A 22,798-nucleotide genomic window follows, 5' to 3' on the forward strand; every position below is an offset into this window, starting at 1 on the left:
AATTCATACTCAAGTCGATAACAACAGGGTAAGAGGGAGCTGCATAATTATATTTCAGACCAGGCACTTAAATGATCAGTCAGTGCTTTCTTTAGTGTTTTGCAATACAGCAAATGGAAAGTTTTGCAATCGTTACCGCCAGGCTGAGAGCGTTCATTTTGTGTGTGTCGACAGCGAGGAGAAAACACACACAGCATGGAGAGACTGTAAATCCAAACCAGAGGAAAACAGTTTGCCGTATCTCAGATGACGTGTTTAGAGCAAACCTTCCTGCCTCCAGTGAGGGAGTCCTGCACTCAAGATCTTTTTCCAAATCCTTGGGCAGATGAAGTTATTGGGTCTGTGGAACCCAGCCTGCAGAAGGCTCTCCCTGGGCTAGACACGGCTGGGCTGGGCTTATCCGCTCCTGAAACTATATTTACCCAGAGCAACCTGGGAGAGGTAACCAGAGCAACCTAGGAGAGGTAACCAGAGCAACCAGGGAGAGGTAACCAATGGGTCCAGAGAGACTCCTCCCACGTGGGGAGAGAAGGCGGAGCTCCAGTCCTCCATTCAGGCTCCTGTCAGCAGCCCAGTCCTCCATTCAGGCTCCTGTCAGCAGCCCGGCTGCACCTCCAGCTGTGGGAAATGAAAGTGTGTACTTGGCAAGTGACCCAGCTGTGGGTCAACAGTGTGGTTAGAGCGCTTCCTGGCTTCAAAAACCAGAAGGTCCTGCGGCTGTCTCACCACCTTGTTGCACATCAGAACAGTCCTGCAGTCCTACTGAGAGGTCCTGGTTCTGTCTCTGTCCTGCAGTCCTACTGAGAGGTCCTGGTTCTGTCTCAGTCCTGCAGTCCTACTGAGAGGTCCTGGTTCTGTCTCTGTCACCACCTCCCCCCCCCCCCCCTCAGATTAGGCCTGTCCCTTTGGAGCACTGGTCCAATAGGCCAGAGAGCAGGAGGTGGATAGGGGGAGAGGGGGGCAGTACCAGTGGAGATATTAGAGACAAAGCCTCCATTGCTGGGCTGTTATTCCTGGTGCCAAATCATTGACCCACAGTCCCACACTCATTTCTGGAAGTAACAGCCCCAGTCTTGCTGTCAATGGACTCATTCACACTGCTGGAGGGGGTGCACCTAAAAGTGTCCACTTCGATTAGTGAAAAATAAATACATGTGTAGGACTGATCCAACAGGAAGGCTAGCCAGCAAGGTGGGAGGGATCTCAGCTGAACACAGGCAGGGGGGGGACCTCCTGCAGTACACAAGAAGCACGGGTGTTTCAAACTAAACTCAATTAGCACAAGGCCTTTCCAAATGAAATGATCCAAATGACAAATGAGTTATAAAACTCACAGTTTACGGTTAGGAAAAGCAAGGCAGAATGGTTTCTCAACGGTGTAGCTGCCTGCAATAAAGTTTACAGCTTCTATAAAGGAGGTGCCTCCAAGGCTGCAGGGCCACGGCAACAGTATCTAGGCGGATCACGTGTCATCATACATGGCCAACACATTTCCTGCTGATTGTGACGAGCCTCTGTATGACATCAGAGCTAGCCAGCCCTCTCCCTGGTCCAGACCAGAGCTAAAACACCTCGAAGACACTACCCTTCCCTGGGAGGAAGCCAGCTTGCACATCTTCAGCCACTGTGTGGGTGCTCCTAAGCCCATTACCACCACAGCACAGCCCCAAACAACACAGGCCTCAATCGCACGTTTCCTCCACTGAGTCAGAGACCAGTCACACGGCAAGGAATGTCTAACTGCCTCTCAGTCCGGCGAAATTTAAACAAATAAAGGCACTAATTGGCAGTAGACGCGCTGAGGCCTGCTGGCAGGAGAGCCATTCCGCCCCACACGCCCGGCCACTCTTGCTCTCGTGTGTGTGTGTGTGTGTGTTTATACTACTGTGCAAAGACGCTCCGTTTGAACGTTTTCCACAAGATATTCATAACGCATAAAACCTAACAGGAAGGATATCAAGTGTTCACGTGAGAAGCTCCAAGCTCCCACCCTTACACAGGGACCTCACCTCAGGGAGGATTTTAACCACCAGCAGAAGGATACCAGTTAAAACAACAACTCGAGTCAATTTGAGAAAATTATCTTCGAAGGATTCTTTAAAATATATATTTTTTAAGTGAATCTTATTTGGTTCGACTTGGGCTCAGACCACCTTCCTGCTGGGCTTGGAGTGGCGTACCTCAGATTACAACCATGATGGAAACAAGCTGAAGCCAGGCCTGAAAAGGAGCACTCTCTCTCACTCTCGCCTCTGCCTCCCCCTCTCCCTCTCTCCTACCCTCTTTCCTCTGCCTCCCTCTCTCCTTCTGTCCCTGTCTCTCTCTCTCCACTGCCTCCCTCTCTCCTTCTCTCTCTGTCTCCCCCTCTCCCACTCTCCTCTGCCTCCCTCCCACTCTCCTCTGCCTCCCTCTCTCTCTCCTCTGCCTCCCTCCCTCTCTCTCTCCTCTGCCTCCCTCCATCTCTCTCTCCTCTGCCTCCCTCCCTCTCTCCTCTGCCTCCCTCCCTCTCTCCTCTGCCTCCCTCCCTCCCACTCTCCTCTGCCTCCCTCCCACTCTCCTCTGCCTCCCTCTCTCTCTCCTCTGCCTCCCTCCCTCTCTCTCTCCTCTGCCTCCCTCCCTCTCTCTCTCCTCTGCCTCCCTCCCTCTCTCTCTCCTCTGCCTCCCTCTCTCTCTCCTCTGCCTCCCTCCCTCTCTCTCCTCTGCCTCCCTCCCTCTCTCTCTCCTCTGCCTCTCTCCACTGCCTCCCTCCCTCTCTCTCTCCCCCTCTCTCCTCTGCCTCCCTCTCTCTCTCCTCTGCCTCCCTCCCTCTCTCCTCTGCCTCTCTTCCTCTCTCCACTGCCTCCCTCCCTCTCTTTCTCCCCCTCTCTCCTCTGCCTCCCTCCCTCTCTCTCTTCTCCTCTGCCTCCCTCCCTCTCTCTCTTCTCCTCTGCCTCCCTCTCTCTCTCCCCCCTCTCTCCTCTGCCTCCCTCTCTCTCTCCTCTGCCTCCCTCCCTCTCTCCTCTGCCTCCCTCCCTCTCTCCTCTGCCTCCCTCCCCCTCTCTCCCCTGCCTCCCTCCCCCTCTCTCCTCTGCCTCCCTCCCTCTCCCCCCCTCTCTCCTCTGCCTCTCTCCTCTGCCTCTCTCCCTCTCTCCTCTGCCTCCCTCCCTCTCTCCTCTGCCTCCCTCCCTCTCTCCTCTGCCTCCCTCCCTCTCCCCCCCTCTCTCTCTCTCCTCTGCCTCCCTCTCGCTCTCCTCTCTCTCTCCCCCTCTCTCCTCTGCCTCCCTCCCTACTCTGCCTCCCTCTCTCCTCTGCCTCCCTCTCTCCTCTCCCTCCCTCTCTCCTCTCCCTCTCCCTCTCCCCCTCTCTCCTCTCCCTTCCTCTCTCCTCTGCCTCCCTCTCTCCTCTCCTTACCTCTCTCCTCTGCCTCCCTCTCTCCTCTGCCTCCCCGTTTTCCCTCCACACATCCACTTCATCCAGGAGGAAGGAACCTGATCCCTTTTTTTCTTTTTTACATATCGTTTTAATTCAAGTTCTCTGGGAGGAACAAGCCTTACCTTGCTTTCCACTAACATTCTGAAAGCTAAGGGTCTGCATGGATACATCATATACCTGCCTTACCTAAACAGAGGCAGCTTATAACTGCTTGAGATCTTAAAATCAAAGAGGTTTATCACTATATTAATGTCAAGTCATCTTAAGTGACCTCGAAAGGTTAAACAGAAAGAACATTAACATTTTAATAAGGTCACAGACTGCAGTTCCTGATTCAAACAAACCAAACCAAACAAACTGAACCACAAAGTGTTCATCCAGAAACTCCCTGGTCTGGCCAAACAGACACACCTCGTCCCTCCTTCAGTTGAACTCATATTCAAGATCTGAGGAAACACAAACAACAACAGCAGAAGGGGTCAACAGCTGCTGCTGCTGCTGCAGCCATATCGTTTCCCGTAAGTGACTTGCTGAAGTGCTTTTGTTCCAGGCAAAGTCTCCGGAACAGAAACAGACCACACTGTGAGTGCAGGACCCAGAGCTGAGTCCCGCATGCCCTGGAAGGGCCTCCCGCTGCTGGGCTGAGTTACCAGTCAGGAGAAAGGCCTCTTGCTGCTGGGCTGAGCCACCAGTCAGGAGAAAGGCCTCTTGCTGCTGGGCTGAGTTACCAGTCAGGAGAAAGGCCTCTTGCTGCTGGGCTGAGCCACCAGCCAGGAGAAAGGCCTCTTACTGCTGGGCTGAGTCACCAGTCAGGAGAAAGGCCTCTTGCTGCTGGGCTGAGTTACCAGACAGGAGAAAGGCCTCTTGCTGCTGGGCTGAGTTACCAGTCAGGAGAAAGGCCTCTTGCTGCTGGGCTGAGTTACCAGACAGGAGAAAGGCCTCTTACTGCTGGGCTGAGTCACCAGTCAGGAGAAAGGCCTCTTGCTGCTGGGCTGAGTTACCAGACAGGAGAAAGGCCTCTTGCTGCTGGGCTGAGTTACCAGACAGGAGAAAGGCCTCTTGCTGCTGGGCTGAGTTACCAGACAGGAGAAAGGCCTCTTGCTGCTGGGCTGAGTTACCAGGCAGGACTGGCACCTCAGCTACCAGGCCAGCACAGCTTTCAGCTGCCCACGTTTGAAGACTGGGGTAGGGAGCCTGCATTCTGTTGTATCGTCCTGCTGTGTGTGTGTCTTTGTGTACTTGCAGTTAAGTGTGTATGTGTGTAAGGGGGGGGGAGGGACAGGAAATCAAAAATTCTTCAGCATCACAGCCTGCAGCTGGGAGTTGATTGGAAGCAGACAAGGGCACCAGCTCAACCAGGGCACAGCGAGACACCAGGAGGTCTCCCAATCAAGGGCACCAGCTCAACCAGGGCACAGCGAGACACCAGGAGGTCTCCCAAACAAGGCTCCACTCCACCGCTGTCCTCAACAGCAGCCAAAAGATTGGCAATCCCCCCCTCCTAATCTTGTTTTCTTCCGTAAACACAGTAAATAATGGGGGAAAAGCATTATGGCTGGTTGTGTCTTTCCTGACCATATAAGGAATTAGCAGTAGGGGAAGGGGGGATTTAGCTGTAAGTAGGTGAAGTTTCTTCCAGGCGCTTGCAGCAGCTTGCTTTCCAGTGTGCGTGTGTGCATGTGTGTGTGTGCACGTGTGTGTGTGTGCGTGCGTGCTTCTTCCTTTCCTCTACACACAGGCTCACTCACTGGTTCACTCCCTCCCTCCCCCCTCCACTCACTGGTTCACTCCCCCCCTCCCCCCCTCCACTCACTGGTTCACTCCCTCCCCCCTCCACTCACTGGTTCACTCCCTCCCCCCCTCCACTCACTGGTTCACTCCCTCCCCCCTCCTCTCACTGGTTCACTCCCTCCCTCCTCCCCTCCACTCACTGGTTCACTCCCTCCCTCCCCCCCTCCACTCACTGGTTCACTCCCTCCCTCCCCCCCTCCACTCACTGGTTCACTCCCTCCCTCCCCCCCCTCCACTCACTGGTTCACTCCCTCCCTCCCCCCTCCACTCACTGGTTCACTCCCTCCCTCCCCCCTCCACTCACTGGTTCACTCCCTCCCTCCCCCCCTCCACTCACTGGTTCACTCCCTCCCTCCCCCCCTCCACTCACTGGTTCACTCCCTCCCTCCCCCCCTCCACTCACTGGTTCACTCCCTCCCTCCCCCCCTCCACTCACTGGTTCACTCCCTCCCTCCCCCCCCTCCACTCACTGGTTCACTCCCTCCCTCCCCCCCTCCACTCACTGGTTCACTCCCTCCCTCCCTCCCCCCCTCCACTCACTGGTTCACTCCCTCCCTCCCCCCCTCCACTCACTGGTTCACTCCCTCCCTCCCCCCCTCCACTCACTGGTTCACTCCCTCCCCCCCTCCACTCATCCTCCCCCCACTTCTTAAACACAACATTTCTGTGGGCAGCAAAATGCTGAGTTCACCTAGCAGACACTTGAAAGGGGAAAATCCTGTTACATTCCATTGATCCAGGATTACAACTGCAGTTTATCAGTAGTTCTCTTGACCAGAAGCAAGCAGATGTTACAGCGGATGTTATATGGTCTGGAGAAGATCATCACACAGAAAGTAAATCAAGTACGCCTAAATGTCAGTGCCACACTCGTTCTCCGTTATCACTAACAGTAGTAATGTCAGGACTCGCTGTTAGCTCGAAGGACAAACAACTAAGTCAGTCTAAGTTATGTTGGCAACGACCGGTTTCCCTGCCCTGCGTTGAGCCCACAGGGTGATTCTAGATGCTGAGGTCAAGTGTTCCCCCCCTCCAGCTGGGCTTGACAGGGCCCCCAGAGGTTACACAATAACAATGCTGTGACAGGGCCCCCAGAGGTTACACAATAACAATGCTGTGACAGGGCCCCCAGAGGTTACACAATAACAATGCTGTGACAGGGCCCCCAGAGGTTACACAATAACAATGCTGTGACAGGGCCCCCAGAGGTTACACAATAACAATGCTGTGACAGGGCCCCCAGAGGTTACACAATAACAATGCTGTGACAGGGCCCCCAGAGGTTACACAATAACAATGCTGTGACAGGGCCCCCAGAGGTTACACAATAACAATGCTGTGACAGGGCCCCCAGAGGTTACACAATAACAATGCTGTGACAGGGCCCCCAGAGGTTACACAATAACAATGCTGTGACAGGGCCCCCAGAGGTTACACAATAACAATGCTGTGACAGGGCCCCCAGAGGTTACACAATAACAATGCTGTGACAGGGCCCCCAGAGGTTACACAATAACAATGCTGTGACAGGGCCCCCAGAGGTTACACAATAACAATGCTGTGACAGGGCCCCCAGAGGTTACACAATAACAATGCTGTGACAGGGCCCCCAGAGGTTACACAATAACAATGCTGTGACAGGGCCCCCAAAGGTTACACAATAACAATGCTGTGACAGGGCCCCCAGAGGTTACACAATAACAATGCTGTGACAGGGCCCCCAGAGGTTACACAATAACAATGCTGTGACAGGGCCCCCAGAGGTTACACAATAACAATGCTGTGACAGGGCCCCCAAAGGTTACACAATAACAATGCTGTGACAGGGCCCCCAGAGGTTACACAATAACAATGCTGTGACAGGGCCCCCAGAGGTTACACAATAACAATGCTGTGACAGGGCCCCCAGAGGTTACACAATAACAATGCTGTGACAGGGCCCCCAAAGGTTACACAATAACAATGCTGTGACAGGGCCCCCAGAGGTTACACAATAACAATGCTGTGACAGGGCCCCCAGAGGTTACACAATAACAATGCTGTGACAGGGCCCCCAGAGGTTACACAATAACAATGCTGTGACAGGGCCCCCAGAGGTTACACAATAACAATGGTCTCCCTGGGCTGTGGCATTCATCTTATTGCTGGAACTGTGCTGAGAAACAATGGCTGGGTCCTGGGTAAACAGAGACATCTTTGATGAGGACTTATGTTTACTTAAGAACCTCAAGTATAACGTTCACAACAGGTATGACAATATATGACTTTGTTACCTTAAGGAGCAGTAATCTTTCAATTGAAGCTTAGCCACGGATCATGGCTAGATATAACCAAGACAGCACTGTTTGTATTGAAACAGCTCTGATAATCCGCTCTCATTCCAAACAACTTTGTCACCTTGGCGTTTCCTCTGAGGCACATTACGGTCATGAATGACAAATCGTTTTTTTCCCCAGTCAGCATAAGGAAATAGTTGACCACAAGGTCATCTAACAATAGTAACACTCGGAGCATCTCTACAACTTTGGAAAACTCCACAAAATATGCAGTTTTGTGCAGAACAACCACTCCAAGTAAATAAACACACTCGTACCAAAAAACAAATTAAATACAACTGCATTACAATGCAGTGTCAACAGGGCGCATCTGGTCCACATTAAGAGCATTACTGACAGAAAAATGAAATTAACATTTAACACCACCGGCGTAATTTCCAAGCATTTGTGCCAGGGAGGTTGTAAATAGCTCAGCATCAACGTGTGTCTGCTCCAGTGCCCAGGCCAGCGTGACAACCTAAGAGGTGTGTCTGCTCCAGTGCCCATGCCAGCGTGACAACCTAAGAGGTGTGTCTTCTCCAGTGCCCAGGCCAGCGTGACAACCTAAGAGGTAAGGCTGCTCTGCTGACCTCCTCAGCTCAGCAGCTCTCACACTCTGCTGGATGCTGCTCTGGATGTTGAGAAGCCAAACATCCCTATTCCCCTTTCAAACACGTTGTTCCACATTGTGCCTTTGCATCAGCAAAAGCCACAAAGCTGAAAGGTAAAGGTGGGGGAGAAAATCGATTCACATTCGAATCGCAATTCAGTCTTATAGCGATTCACAAATGTAAAAAAAAAAACTCCTGAAAGGCATGTGTACTTGGTGGCAGGGAATGTATCTCAGTTCTCCGCAAGCCAAGCCCCAAAATGAAGCCATCTTCTTCGAGCATGGGACAAGGTCCAGGTCCTGACTACCTGGTGAGGTAGTCCATGTCATCTTCAATCACTTCCTTTACCGGGTTCCAAACAGGAAGTTGTTTGTATCAGATCAACAGCATCGAACTGATACTGACTACCCACGCCAAATACATTTTATATTAATAATTATATAGGAAACATTTGATTTATAATTTGCTTTGCCAATCTTTCAGAATGGTTTGTTTATCTTAATTTTATATCAGTGAAAAGAGAAGTCATAATCTCATAAAGAAAGCTTTAAAAGAGGCAGAGCAGTCCACGACATGATCTGTGTTCGGTCTACCACTCATAGAACCGTAAAAAGACACTTTGATGAAAGTTTCAGAGGACAAGACACAGATAAATAACTCACAGTAATCTGAGACCTGGACACATTTGGGCAGAATGAGGGAACACAAGAATCATTTTATAAAGAGACATCTGGGATCCTGCTAATTCTACCATCCCTCATGCCAAACAGAAAGTCTCTTCAATTAACCAACATGGAAAGTGTTACTCTTGCTTCCAGGTCGTTCTCTAAGAACCAATAACGCCATCACAGAGATAAAGTAACCTAACCAAAACATGCATCTGTATCGTTCCTAATCTGAAACAGAACACTCTTCACGGCCCACAGCCGGCCTACCAAACCTGAACACACACTGTGGGCTGGTTCCAGAGCGAGGGAGCGGAGAGGGAGGTGAAAGGTTGTGCAACTACCCAGCACCTCTACTCCTCAGCGCCCCTCCCCTCCTCTCCCCCTCCCCTCCCCTCCCCTCCTCTCCCCTCCCCTCCTCTCCTCTCCTCTCCTCTCCTCTCCTCTCCTCTCCTCTCCTCTCCTCTCCTCTCCTCTCCTCTCCTCTCCTCTCCTCTCCTCTCCCTCTCCTCTTCCTCTCCTCTTCCTCTTCCTCTCCCCCTCCCCTCCTCTCCCCCTCCCCTCCTCTCCTCCTCTCCTCCTCTCCCCTCCTCTCCTCTCCCCCTCCCCCCCCTCCCCTTCCTCTCCTCTCCCCCTCCCCTCCCCCTCCTCTCCCCCTCCCCTTCCTCTCCTCTCCCCCTCCCCCTCCTCTCCCCCTCCTCTCCCCCTCCCCTTCCTCTCCCCCTCCCCTCTCTCTCCTCTCCCCCTCCTCTCCCCCTCCCCTTCCTCTCCTCTCCCCCTCCCCCTCCTCTCCCCCTCCCCTTCCTCTCCCCCTCCCCTCCCCTCCCTCTCCTCTCCCCCTCCCCTTCCTCTCCTTTCCCCCTCCCCTCCCTCTCCTCTCCCCCTCCCCTTCCTCTCCTCTCCCCTCCTCTTCCTCTACTCCTCCTCCACCTCCCCTCTTCCAGGCATTAGATGTCACAACCACAGCCTGAGCTTAAAATAGAAACTTCAGCAGCACAAAATATGTTATCCTAAACCACTAATCTTTCTGTTTCGCTTTCTGCCGAAGAAAGTTTAAATAAAAAAGTGTGTAAGCAATCTTAAGAGTAAAAAAGATGAGAGATTAAAGGGGTTTGGAAACCCATGACAAGACAGTGCACACGTTGTTTGTCTTACATTGTGGAAACATTAATTGCTAGTTGACAAGCCTCAACATAGACTCATTTAGTAGGCTCAGTATAACCTTCAGTTTTCCAGACCAACGCTTGAAAAGAATATAGATGGTGTTGCCCATGTTTAGCTTCAATGGTTTAAACCATAAAATATGTGGGCATTGAAGAGGGCTGTCGTTTTTAGACCATGTGACTATACACATTGTGTTCACACCTTATTAGGACAGTTTGAAGGTAGACTAGTATTTGCCACTGAACTGAATACATAGTTTTGTTCGTTATCCAAATGTGTAACTGTTCCTCTCAAGCCACGCACCATTTCCTCAGCTATGGTAAGGAAGGGATATTCTCCTAAACAATACCATACACTGCCCACCCAAAGTACAATGCAACCCTGAATTACCCTGAAAGGTGTCCAGTTATCTGCCAGACTGGTTTACGTGCCGGCACAGCCCAGCCAGCAGGACCCTGGCCCGTCTGAATGCTGAATAGCTCCTTTTGCGAAGCGCTTTCTGCTCCATATATTGTTATTTATTATTTCCACCGCGGCATGTCTGAGCAGATCCTGTTATAGTTGGACAACTCAGACCGAGGGTGGTTTTATCATGAGGTCTTGCTGCACAGGCCCGTCCACACCAGCCCTGTTCACAGGCAGCAGATCCAGCCCTGTTCACGGGCAGCAGATCCAGCCCTGTTCACAGGCAGCAGATCCAGCCCTGTTCACAGGCAGCAGATCCAGCCCTGTTCACAGGCAGCAGATCCAGCCCTGTTCACGGGCAGCAGATCCAGCCCTGTTCACAGGCAGCAGATCCAGCCCTGTTCACAGGCAGCAGATCCAGCCCTGTTCACAGGCAGCAGATCCAGCCCTGTTCACAGGCAGCAGATCCAGCCCTGTTCACGGGCAGCAGATCCAGCCCTGTTCACAGGCAGCAGATCCAGCCCTGTTCACAGGCAGCAGATCCAGCCCTGTTCACAGGCAGCAGATCCAGCCCTGTTCACGGGCAGCAGATCCAGCCCTGTTCACAGGCAGCAGATCCAGCCCTGTTCACAGGCAGCAGATCCAGCCCTGTTCACAGGCAGCAGATCCAGCCCTGTTCACGGGCAGCAGATCCAGCCCTGTTCACAGGCAGCAGATCCAGCCCTGTTCACAGGCAGCTGATCCAGCCCTGTTCACGGGCAGCAGATCCAGCCCTGTTCACGGGCAGCAGATCCAGCCCTGTTCACGGGCAGCAGATCCACACTGAGCCGGAGGGAGCAGAGATGGGATGTGCGAAAGAGCCGTCCGAGGAGGAGGCTTCACACAGAGCTGACTGGTGCAAGTGGAGTCAGGAACCAGGGCGCTGCTCTCTGGTTCTCCAGGCTGGAGAGGAACCTGTAGCCTGGAGAACCAGGGCACTGCAGGCCGGAGAGGAACCTGTAGCCTGGAGAACCAGGGCACTGCAGGCTGGAGAGGAACCTGTAGCCTGGAGAACCAGGACACTGCAGGCTGGAAAGGAACTTGTAGCCTAGCCAACAACTGTCAAAACACGTCCGAAAGCACAAGTTACAGGCTAACCTGGAAATATTAGGGCGGAACAAAACGGTATCGCATGAAACGTTTTGTCCAGGCCTTGTCAGACCAAGGTCTGACCTTGTCTAGAAATGTGTCCTAGTCCACATTCTGCAGGTTCTAATCAGTTGCAACAATGACCAGAGCTGGGAGAGTGCAGACAAGGAACACAGACCTGGGATCAGGGCTCATCTGTGGTGTAGATGAGTGATTTGACACAGCTTAGTTTTGTTTTTTTTACTTCAGTAGTTGGCCATATACAGCAGCCCTCAAGAGCACTAGCCACAACAACAACCATGTGTGCTGTACGTAGAAGGACAAGACTGATGCAACTGTTGAGTCACACAGAGGGACAGTGGTAAATTAAAGGGAAACACACAAGTATGTGAACCTGATCTGATCTGAGAGGCTCAGGAGGACAGGCGGAGTGGGAGGGGGCTAAAATAAGGTTCAGAAACAGTTGTTTCTGACAGATTTTCCGACAGGAGTTTCTTCGACGGCTCAGCTTCAATGGCCCTTTGCCTAGCAACAGATTCCACCGCTACATGATTCACAATTACAGAACACCCCCCCCCCCCCCTACTTCCAGATCTTCAGAGGGTGAGCAAGTCTCTCACTGAGGACTCACACAGCTCTGCTTGGAGCCTTAGCTTAACATACAAACACACACAAACTTGTCTGCTAATGGAGTGACATTCAGGCATGGTCCGTGCGTAAGGTCTTCATATGAGTGAATGTCCTGGCACAGAGCTGGGAGGAGGCTGGGGGAGGGTTGGGAGAGGCTGGGAGGAGGCTGGAGGAGGCTGGGGGAAGGTTGGGAGAGGCTGGGAGGAGGCTGGGGGAGGGTTGGGAGAGGCTGGGAGGAGGCTGGGGGAGGCTTGGGAGAGGCTAGGAGGCTGGGGGAGGCTTGGAGAGGATAGGAGAAGGCTGGTAGGCAGGGAGGAGGCTGGGGGGAGGCAGCAATGCCCCGTCCTTGGCTTCACAAAGCTTCACGCGAAAAGCTGTAAATACCAGACATACCTCCCCTGTCAATCACATACCACAACCACACCTTCAGGAGGAAGTCACTCACCTCCCTGGATGGCGCAACAATGCAGGCACGCACGCAGACCATGCCAGCTTCCCCACAACATCACGCCCAGAGTTTACAAACGGCTCCTGCAATCCGTTGTGTTTCAGAGCACAGCTTTAATACCAGGAACAATGTGAAAAGATGTGAGTCTACCAGGGCGAGCTAGAAACAGCAGCATGTCCCCTGGGCCAATCAGCAGCGGTATCCGCTGGGCCAACCAGCAGCGTGTCCCCTGGGCCAACCAGCAGCATGTCCCCTGGGCCAACCAGCAGCATGTCCCATGGGCCAACCAGCAGCATGTCCCCTGGGCCAACCAGCAGCGTGTCCCGCTGGGCCAAACAGCAGCATGTCCCCTGGTCCAACCAGCAGCATGTCCCCTGGCCAACCAGCAACATGTCGCCTGGGCCAACCAGCAGCATGTCCCCTGGGCCAACCAGCAGCATGTCCCCTGGGCCAACCAGCAGCATGTCCCCTGGGCCAACCAGCAGCGGTATCCCCTGGGCCAATCAGCAGCAAGGAAGCTCGCTGCCTGATATGCCAAGTATGTACAGGACAAATCTTCACCCTTTACTGCCTGACCAAATACACTTACAGCATGTCATCACACTCTTTAAAGCGCATAGCCGGCAGGTTATTAGAAGGCTCTCTCTCTCTCTGTGGCTCTGGCTCATTCCATCACCTTACCCCACCCAGGGGTGTAAAGGGGTCCAGTCACACAGAGAGCAGACCCTCTGCGGATACATCCAGTGTATGTTACCACAGCACCGCTCCAGTGGATTACAGGATCTCCATGTGCTGGGCTAAGGAGAAAACGTCGGGCCGGAAATGCTTTCTGCAGCTGCTAGGAGTATTATTCCCCCACCTTGAGGCCAACCAAAAGACAAATGGCAGCCAAGTCATGTGACCTTTCCGTCGTGAGATGCCATTGGTGGAAAGCCTCTGTATTCCACCCCTCTCAAAACATTCTAGCCATACTTGTCTCGCTGGAAAACTTTTTCACCTCATCACAGAAGACGACTTGTAACGTACACTGGTACAGTCATTCCATGACCAACAAACACAATAATGGGCTGAATCCCGACGACGATCGACTCATCAGAACGCTGTTTAGCCCATCACAGTAAATCCCGTCTGTCGGCACTCCGAACTCATGTCATAAGTGGTCGTCCCAGGTGTAACATAACCCTGTATGCATGCATCAATGACGTATGTATAAAGAAGCCTAAATGATTACAGACGCTGAAAGAGGGCTTCGCATGGGAGGGTCTGCATCTCCCAGCTGGACCCTGGCTGTGGACGCGTCCGACTGGCGTGCGTGCGGAGGGGCAGCCGGTGGCCCTGCTGGTGCCCAGACTGGCACAGACAGGTGGGGCCTGGAGGCTGCCAGAGAGCGCTAGGCCTGCCAGCTAGCGCTAGGCCTGCCAGAGAGCGCTAGGCCTGCCATAGAGCGCTAGGCCTGCCAGAGAGCACTAGGCCTGCCATAGAGCGCTAGGCCTGCCAGAGAGCGCTAGGCCTGCCAGAGAGCGCTAGGCCTGCCAGAGAGCGCTAGGCCTGCCAGAGAGCGCTAGGCCTGCCAGAGAGCGCTAGGTCTGCCAGAGAGCGCTAGCCCTGCCAGAGAGCGCTAGGCCTGCCATAGAGCACTAGGCCTGCCAGAGAGCGCTAGGCCTGCCAGAGAGCGCTAGGCCTGCCAGAGAGCGCTAGGCCTGCCAGAGAGCGCTAGGCCTGCCAGAGAGCGCTAGGCCTGCCAGAGAGCGCTAGGCCTGCCAGAGAGCGCTAGGTCTGCCAGAGAGCGCTAGCCCTGCCAGAGAGCGCTAGGCCTGCCATAGAGCGCTAGGCCTGCCATAGAGCGCTAGGCCTGCCAGAGAGCGCTAGGCCTGCCAGAGAGCACTAGGCCTGCCAGAGAGCGCTAGGCCTGCCAGAGAGCGCTAGGCCTGCCAGAGAGCGCTAGGCCTGCCATAGAGCGCTAGGCCTGCCAGAGAGCGCTAGGCCTGCCAGAGAGCGCTAGGCCTGCCAGAGAGCGCTAGACCTGCCAGAGAGCGCTAGGCCTGATCCGCAGCGGAGACTGCAGCCAAACCGCCCGCAGCGGCCATGGCAGTGCATTCCTGCGAGGAATAACGTGGCACAGCCGCTCTCGGACATCTTTAACCTGGGGAAGAGACAGGCTGTGGGTGGGCCTGGGAGACCAGGGGGCAGTGTGTGGGGCTGGGAGACCAGGGGGCAGTGTGTGGGGCTGGGAGACCAGGGGGCAGTGTGTGGGGCTGGGAGACCAGGAGGCAGTGTGTGGGGCTGGGAGACCAGGGGGCAGTGTGTGGGGCTGGGAGACCAGGGGGCAGTGTGTGGGGCTGGGAGACCAGGGGGCAGTGTGTGGGGCTGGGAGACCAGGGGGCAGTGTGTGGGGCTGGGAGACCAGGGGGCAGTGTGTGGGGCTGGGAGACCAGGGGGCAGTGTGTGGGGCTGGGAGACCAGGGGGCAGTGTGTGGGGCTGGGAGACCAGGGGGCAGTGTGTGGGGCTGGGAGACCAGGGGGCAGTGTGTGGGGCTGGGAGACCAGGGGGCAGTGTGTGGGGCTGGGAGACCAGGGGGCAGTGTGTGGGGCTGGGAGACCAGGGGGCAGTGTGTGGGGCTGGGAGACCAGGGGGCAGTGTGTGGGGCTGGGAGACCAGGGGGCAGTGTGTGGGGCTGGGAGACCAGGGGGCAGTGTGTGGGGCTGGGGGGAGGGAGGAAAGTGGTTCAGGGGGGTGAGGTGCAGGGAGGGCAGGGTTGTACTCAGCTACACTGCGTACTGGAATCCCTTCCCCCACGGTCAGTCCCCCCACTTCCAAATCAAGAGAAGTTTCCATGGATCAGTGACGAGGAACAAGGAAACTGACAAAAAACACCCAAACAAAAGAGGCTGCGGACAGCTGGGAAAAGCTAAGCCAGTCCACTCTCACCCTGCGCCTTCGCCCCGCTTCCACCTTTACAAGCATTTACCCAGCATGCACCCTGCTCAAACTTAATCTGAGGGCATTTATGAAAACTTATTTTTTTCAACACACTGAAAAACACTCATTCTGATAGTTAGCGCACACTGTTAGACTGGATGGGTGGTTCCAAAAACGTCACTTTTGTGTATTTAGGCGCTGTTGTGCAATCTGGATTCAGGAGAGAGAAAACAAGGAACGCTCCGAGCCCAGTGGAAGCTGTATTCTGCCCCACGGCTCAGGAGGCTGCTTTAAGACACGAGTTGCAAAACATCAACACATCACCACACGCAACTCCATAGACCGCTACTGCTGCAACTATGTCAGAGACAGAGACACACAGAGAGACAGAGAGAGACACAGAGAGAGAGAGAGAAAGAGACATATATATATAAAGCCACACAGTCAGTTGCCCTTGGCAAAGATATACCGAACCACAACAAACAAAAGCTTTTAGACTGTGTGAACTTCACTGTCCACCACACCCGGACATGTTTTGAGAAGGGGGGGTGGGGGGGGCTGAGGCCCACACTGTGCAGCTGATAGGACCGTTGATAGGACCGCACAACGCCAGATCAAAGTCCTTTCACATCCTAAGCGAGCAAAAACCTGAGAGATGAAAGATGAAAGAGCATCGGCTGACTGCTGGAGACACCAAGCACAGACCAGCTCAGCACAGACCAGCTCAGCACAGACCAGCTCAGACCAGCTCAGCACAGACCAGCTCAGACCAGCTCAGCACGGACCACCTCAGCACAGACCAGCTCAGCAGAGACCAGCTCAGCACAAACCAGCACAGCTCAGCACAGACCAGCTCAGCACAGAACAGCTCAGACCAGCTCAGCACAGACCAGCTCAGCACAGATCAGCTCAGCACAGACCAGCACAGCACAGACCAGCACAGCACAGACCAGCACAGCTCAGCACAAACCAGCACAGCTCAGCACAGACCAGCTCAGCACAGACCAGCTCAGCACAGACCAGCTCAGCACAGACCAGCACAGACCAGCTCAGCACAGACCAGCTCAGCTCAGCAGAGACCAGCTCAGCACAGCACTGACCAGCTCAGCACTGACCAGCTCAGCAGAGACCAGCTCAGCACAGACCAGCTCAGCAGAGACCAGCTCAGCAGAGACCAGCTCAGCAGAGACCAGCTCAGCACAGACCAGCACAGCTCAGCACAGACCAGCTCAGACCAGCACAGCTCAGCACAGACCAGCTCAGCTCAGACCAGCACAGCTCAGCACAGACCAGCTCAGCAGAGACCAGCTCAGCACAGACCAGCTCAGCACAGACCAGCTCAGACCAGCACTGACCAGCTCAGCACAGACCAGCTCAGCAGAGACCAGCACAGCACAGACCAGCTCAGCACAGACCAGCACAGACCAGCACAGACCAGCTCAGCAGAGACCAGCTCAGCACAGACCAGCTCAGCAGAGACCAGCTCAGCAGAGACCAGCTCAGCACAGACCAGCTCAGCACAGACCAGCTCAGCACTTAGCACAGACCAGCTCAGCTCAGCACAGCACAGCTCAGCACAGCACAGCTCAGCACAGACCAGCTCAGCACAGACCAGCATAGCACAGCAAAATGTGCATAATTCTCGCAAATCTTAACAATCAAAATGGTGTAAAAAAATCTTAAATATACACCGAAGTCTGGCCTACTTTCACAACCTTTCAATTTTCAATAAGGTTTTAAACAAAACTCAAATAAATTGCTCATCTCTGAAAATTGCATTAAATCCACGCTAATATTAATAACTTGTGACTTGAGATTTTTGTACTGTGAATTTGCACTGTCAGTTTTGTTTTTGAATAAAGAATTGCAAATTGCCTGTCTGTAGGGGAGGAGAACAGCCTGTCTGCAGGGGAGGAGAACAGCCTGTCTGTAGGGGAGGAGAACAGCCTGTCTATAGGGGAGGAGAACAGCCTGACTGTAGGGGAGGAGAACAGCCTGTCTGTAGGGGAGGAGAACAGCCTGTCTGTAGGGGAGAACAGCCTGTCTGTAGGGGAGGAGAACAGCCTGTCTGTAGGGGAGGAGAACAGTCTGTCTGCAGGGGAGGAGAACAGCCTGTCTGCAGGGGAGGAGAACAGCCTGTCTGCAGAGGAGGAGAACAGCCTGTCTGCAGGGGAGGAGAACAGCCTGTCTGCAGGGGAGGAGAACAGCCTGTCTGTAGGGGAGAACAGCCTGTCTGCAGGGGAGGAGAACAGCCTGTCTGTAGGGGAGAACAGCCTGTCTGCAGGGGAGGAGAACAGCCTGTCTGCAGGGGAGAACAGCCTGTCTGCAGGGGAGAACAGTCTGTCTGCAGGGGAGAACAGCCTGTCTGCAGGGGAGAACAGCCCGTCTGCAGGGGAGACCAGGGGTAGTGTGCAGGGAGAGAGGGCGAAGAGAGAGAGAACCTGCCCGCAGAATAAGCAGATAAGATGATGTGTAAACCTCGAAAAACAAACATCCAGGTTTGCGCTTCACGCTGACTCTTCACAGGGAAATCTCAAATATATATTCATAGGAGTCCCTGGAAAGAAAAAGCAAAGTACGACATCTTTAAAAAGAAAAAAAGGTTATCGGTGTATGTATTATGCGTTAAATTCAGTCAAGATCAAAACCAAACATTATTGCTCCAGGTTTTTATATAGCAGTCAAATAAGTGCATGAGGGAAAAAAGCGTTTTGTCATGTTCTATTAGCGTGTCTACATCTTCCTGAAGGGACCACGACCACCTGCATCCGTTTAACGGACACAAACATGAATTCATCAGCGCTGATATTCTGTCTCAGAAGCTAGCAGAGGCAGGAGCTGACCTAGAGAGAAAGGCAGCCAGACCTGCAGCTGGCAGGACCTGCACACTAAAGACTCGCTTTCCTGGCAGGAGGGGAGGGTTCTCTCTGCTGCCTGGAGCTGGCTACACCCCCCTTCCCTCCCCTCACCTCTCCCCCCTTCCCTTCCCTTCCCCTCCTCTCCCCTCCCCTCACCTCTCCCCCCCCCTCACCTCTCCCCCCATCCCCTCCTCTCCCCTCACCTCTCCTCTCCCCCCATCCCCTCACCTCTCCTCTCCCCCCATCCCCTCCTCTCCTCTCCCCCCATCCCCTCCTCTCCCTCCTCTCCTCTCCCCCATCCCCTCCTCTCCTTTCCCCCCATCCCCTCCCTTCCTCTCCCCCCCAACCCCTCCTCTCCTCTCCCCCCATCCCCTCCTCTCCCTCCTCACCTCTTCCCCCTTCCCCTCCTCTCCCCCCATCCCCTCCTCTCCTCTCCCCTCACCTCTCCCCCCTTACCTCACCTCTCCCCCCATCCCCTCCTCTCCCCCCATCCCCTCCTCTCCTCTCCCCTCACCTCTCCCCCCATCCCCTCCTCTACTGTCCCCTCACCTCTCCCCCTTCCCCTCCTCCTCTCCTCTCCCCCCCATCCCCTCCTCTCCCCTCCCTCCCCTGTCAGATCAGATAGACCACTCCACCAGCACCATATTATCTCTCCTGAATTCCACTATCTGCACACTTCCTCTAAAGACCCTTCCAGACTCTTCACCTCAAAATACATACAAACCGAGGGCCCCACCCCTCTGCAGGCCTGCGTTTCATTGGTCTGCAGCGGCATTCGTTCTGCGTGCAACGCGTCACCGTGGCAACGCGCAAAGCGTCCAGACCGGTCTACACACACACACACACACACACTGGACACTCGTTCCTTGGGCGTAAACCACATCTTGCGTAACCACGGTTCATCTTCATCTTACTACAGATGAAATGTGTCTCTTCATGGTGTAAATGACAGAGACTGACAGGTCTTCGTGTTGAGGAGGTTATTACAAAGTCCCCGACAGGAAGAAGTGTGTGTGTGTGTGTGTGTGTGTAGGTTGGTGTGTAACACATATCCTGCCACAGTGTCTGCAGTCTCGTCTGTATGATAATCCAGTATTGTTGCTGCTGTAGAGGACCATTGTGTCAGTGGCTGTGTCTTCCTGTGTACTGAACCAATCAGACTACACAATGTTACAATCAGACCCCGCACTGGAGGAACAGAAAACCACGACCTCAGTGCACTGCATGGCAACTCAGCAGTAAAGTGCACTGCATAGCAGCTCAGCAGTAAAGTGCACTGCATGGCAACTCAGCAGTAAAGTGCACTGCATAGCAGCTCAGCAGTAAAGTGCACTGCATGGCAACTCAGCAGTAAAGTGCACTGCATAGCAGCTCAGCAGTAAAGTGCACTGCATGGCAACTCAGCAGAGAAGTGCACTGCATGGCAACTCAGCAGTAAAGTGCACTGCATGGCAACTCAGCAGTAAAGTGCACTGCATGGCAACTCAGCAGTAAAGTGCACTGCATGGCAACTCAGCAGTAAAGTGCACTGCATGGCAACTCAGCAGTAAAGTGCACTGCATGGCAACTCAGCAGTAAAGTGCACTGCATGGCAACTCAGCAGTAAAGTGCACTGCATGGCAACTCAGCAGTAAAGTGCACTGCATAGCAGCTCAGCAGTAAAGTGGACTGCATAGCAACTCAGCAGTAAAGCGTCAGGAGAGCTGCAAAGCTGCCTCTCCAAAACAACCCTGTTTAAAATACGAGCGCCTCTGTTTTTAATTAGTTTAAATGCTACATCCAAGCAAAGCCAACTGAGGCTCTCTCCTATATTCATTTAATTGATGGTTGTGCTACTATCCTATTTCATAGCCGAGTTCCTGCAGCAAGGGAAACTTGAAAAACACTTCATTAGCAGGAAAAGCTGCTCTTTAAATGTTTTTCACTTCACTATTCAGCAGTTAGTAAAAAATAAAATAAATAAAAAGCCGATGTTTTACTACAGTCCAATTTAAAGACAAGCAGATAATACAGGTTGTCTTCCCATGACATCTTTGATCAAGCCTATTTTCAATGATCCATCTGTTTGCAGAGGACAATAAAGCACAATAAAATGTGTGTTGCCTGCGTCAGAGACAGAAACATAAGTAATTCTCACGTCTAACTGATTACAGAAACACAATAAAGAGGTACCAACAGTGCTCTGGTGGAACGGTACCAAGAAGAGAGAGCTTTCATCTGATCTTGTTCAAGCAAAGGACTAAATAAAACATTTAAATAAATAAAAAGCATGCACAGCAAATGTGCATGATCATTACAACCTACGACTGATAGAAAATGACAGTGGTATACTTGGGACAGCAGCCACCAATATTTCTGAACGGCACAGTCTCCTACAACCAAACTGTGCTGAAGTAGACACACCCTCTGCAGTGTCCAAGACGGTGCAGGCAATCTGACCCCTGACCTGGGGGGAACACCATGAGAAATGGAGGATCCCATCTGAAACTGAGGGAGGGGAGAACTTCAACAGGGGGAGGGGGGGGTTCAAATCCCAGCCTATCTTCCTGACAGTCACACCGGGGTGGGGGAGGGGAGTTAGACCTTGGTTTCTGACAGTGCTGCAGTGACTAATGTGATGGATCCTTCCGCTCACTGCAACACAGGGACAGAACCACCTCGCAGCTGGATTTAGATTTAACCAATCAATTCAACTAGATGCCGGGCTACGTTATGGAAGCCTAACAAAGTAGGCAGCCATCTAGTTGAATTGATTGGTTGAGTCTGATCTCCTCGGTATTGCCTGCTGCTAAAACAGAATAAATGTTGTGGAAATGTTAGTGATGTTCTGTGACGAGAGGAAGGTGTGCCAGCACCATTTCCTTGGTGAAAACGTTCTTAACTGAAACTGCCCGGCGATCCCAAAAACAAGCACGCCAGTTCAAGCCAATACAACGCTCTGATAATTATCCTACTCCTCGTCAAAAACCTGCCTCTTACCACACGGGCAGGGAGATGTTTTGCAAATGAATCTCAAAACAGGTTTTTCAAGTCCAAGGTTTCCAGTCTGGGCTGGCAGTAATCAACCACAACTGTAATAAACTGTGGAACCCAAAACTCAAAAGTCACAACAGCAACAAAAATGTAGCTAGGTTATCTTGTCAAGTCTAATACACACAATCATTTGAATTATCAAGCTAAAATACCATATCCTATTGATGTACACTGACAAGAACATGTTTTGAGGCCATTCGTCAACTACAGGGAGAACAGCAATGCTCAGCTCTGAAGTTTACTGTAATCAACCAACTGTAAACTCAATACGGTGCCTAGATTTACACTCACACAAATGGCACTAATGAAATTTACTCTGAACAGCTCCAAAGCAAGCCTGCAAAACGTTGCATAAAACTTGATGGTCCTTAATGAAGAACAAAGGTTCCGCCTGGCCTTGTCGCTTAATCCAAACGTGTGATTTATCTGTGGATTAGCACTTATCAGACCGTGTGAAACCATAGCCCCCTCTCTCTACAGAGTGGCAAATGAACAGGTCCTCCCAGGGACATATTTGCCCAGCTACAAGCACACATGGTTTCACTTAGGGGTCTGCACCTATAAACAGTTGGCCATGGCAGCTTATTGGTCAGGAAGTGTAATGTTGACTGCAAGTCAAGACAGGCACAAGCTGCTAATGAATTATACACCACCCCCACCACCATCAGCAACAGCAACACTTGCATTCAGAGACCTACAGAAGTGATACCAAACCCTGGTACATCTTTCCTTAAACCAAGCAGACTAACCTAGACTTACAACCACGCAAAATGACAGGCACTTTGCTGCCAAGTAAATTAGAGATTATGAAACGTTTTTTTTTTTATGGGTCTATATTTACTGCACTTCAATCTATAGAAAGTCAGTTATATTAAATGAAAAGCTTGTTCCATTTAGATTTTCTTCACACTACAGGCAACCAAAAACGTTATTCTGGTTCATATGCCAGCTGTTAGCAACATTCAATCTAAGGATGGGCCAATCTGTGTCAGATAAAAAAAAGTAGGTTAACAGGCGGTGACAAAACGGTCATGACAAATACAGGATGTGTTGACCCCTTGTGATCAATGAACAAGCTCAATGACAGCATTAATATGTATAGACCAACAACAGAATAAGCAAAAATCCATTGACTACACATATCAAGAATTGGGAAAATGACCATTGGAACGAGCTAAAATCACTATCCAGGCTAAAGTCACTGTCCTGTCGGACAACGTAGAATGATGTGATAATTCTTGTCTGTTTGTTTCATTCAATCAAGTCTCCAGGAGACAGTCGATTAGCCTACTTACAGTTAGGTCGGGCCTGTATGTCATTCGGAACTCAAGTCCCAGACACCACTAACCGGGAGAGGCCTGTTAACTGTGTTGGCTAATAGCCTACTACAGCAGAAAGTATGCCCTGGCATATATTTTG

The sequence above is a fragment of the Hypomesus transpacificus genome, chromosome 6 (genome assembly GCF_021917145.1).
Source record: "Hypomesus transpacificus isolate Combined female chromosome 6, fHypTra1, whole genome shotgun sequence".
NCBI lineage: Eukaryota > Metazoa > Chordata > Actinopteri > Osmeriformes > Osmeridae > Hypomesus > Hypomesus transpacificus.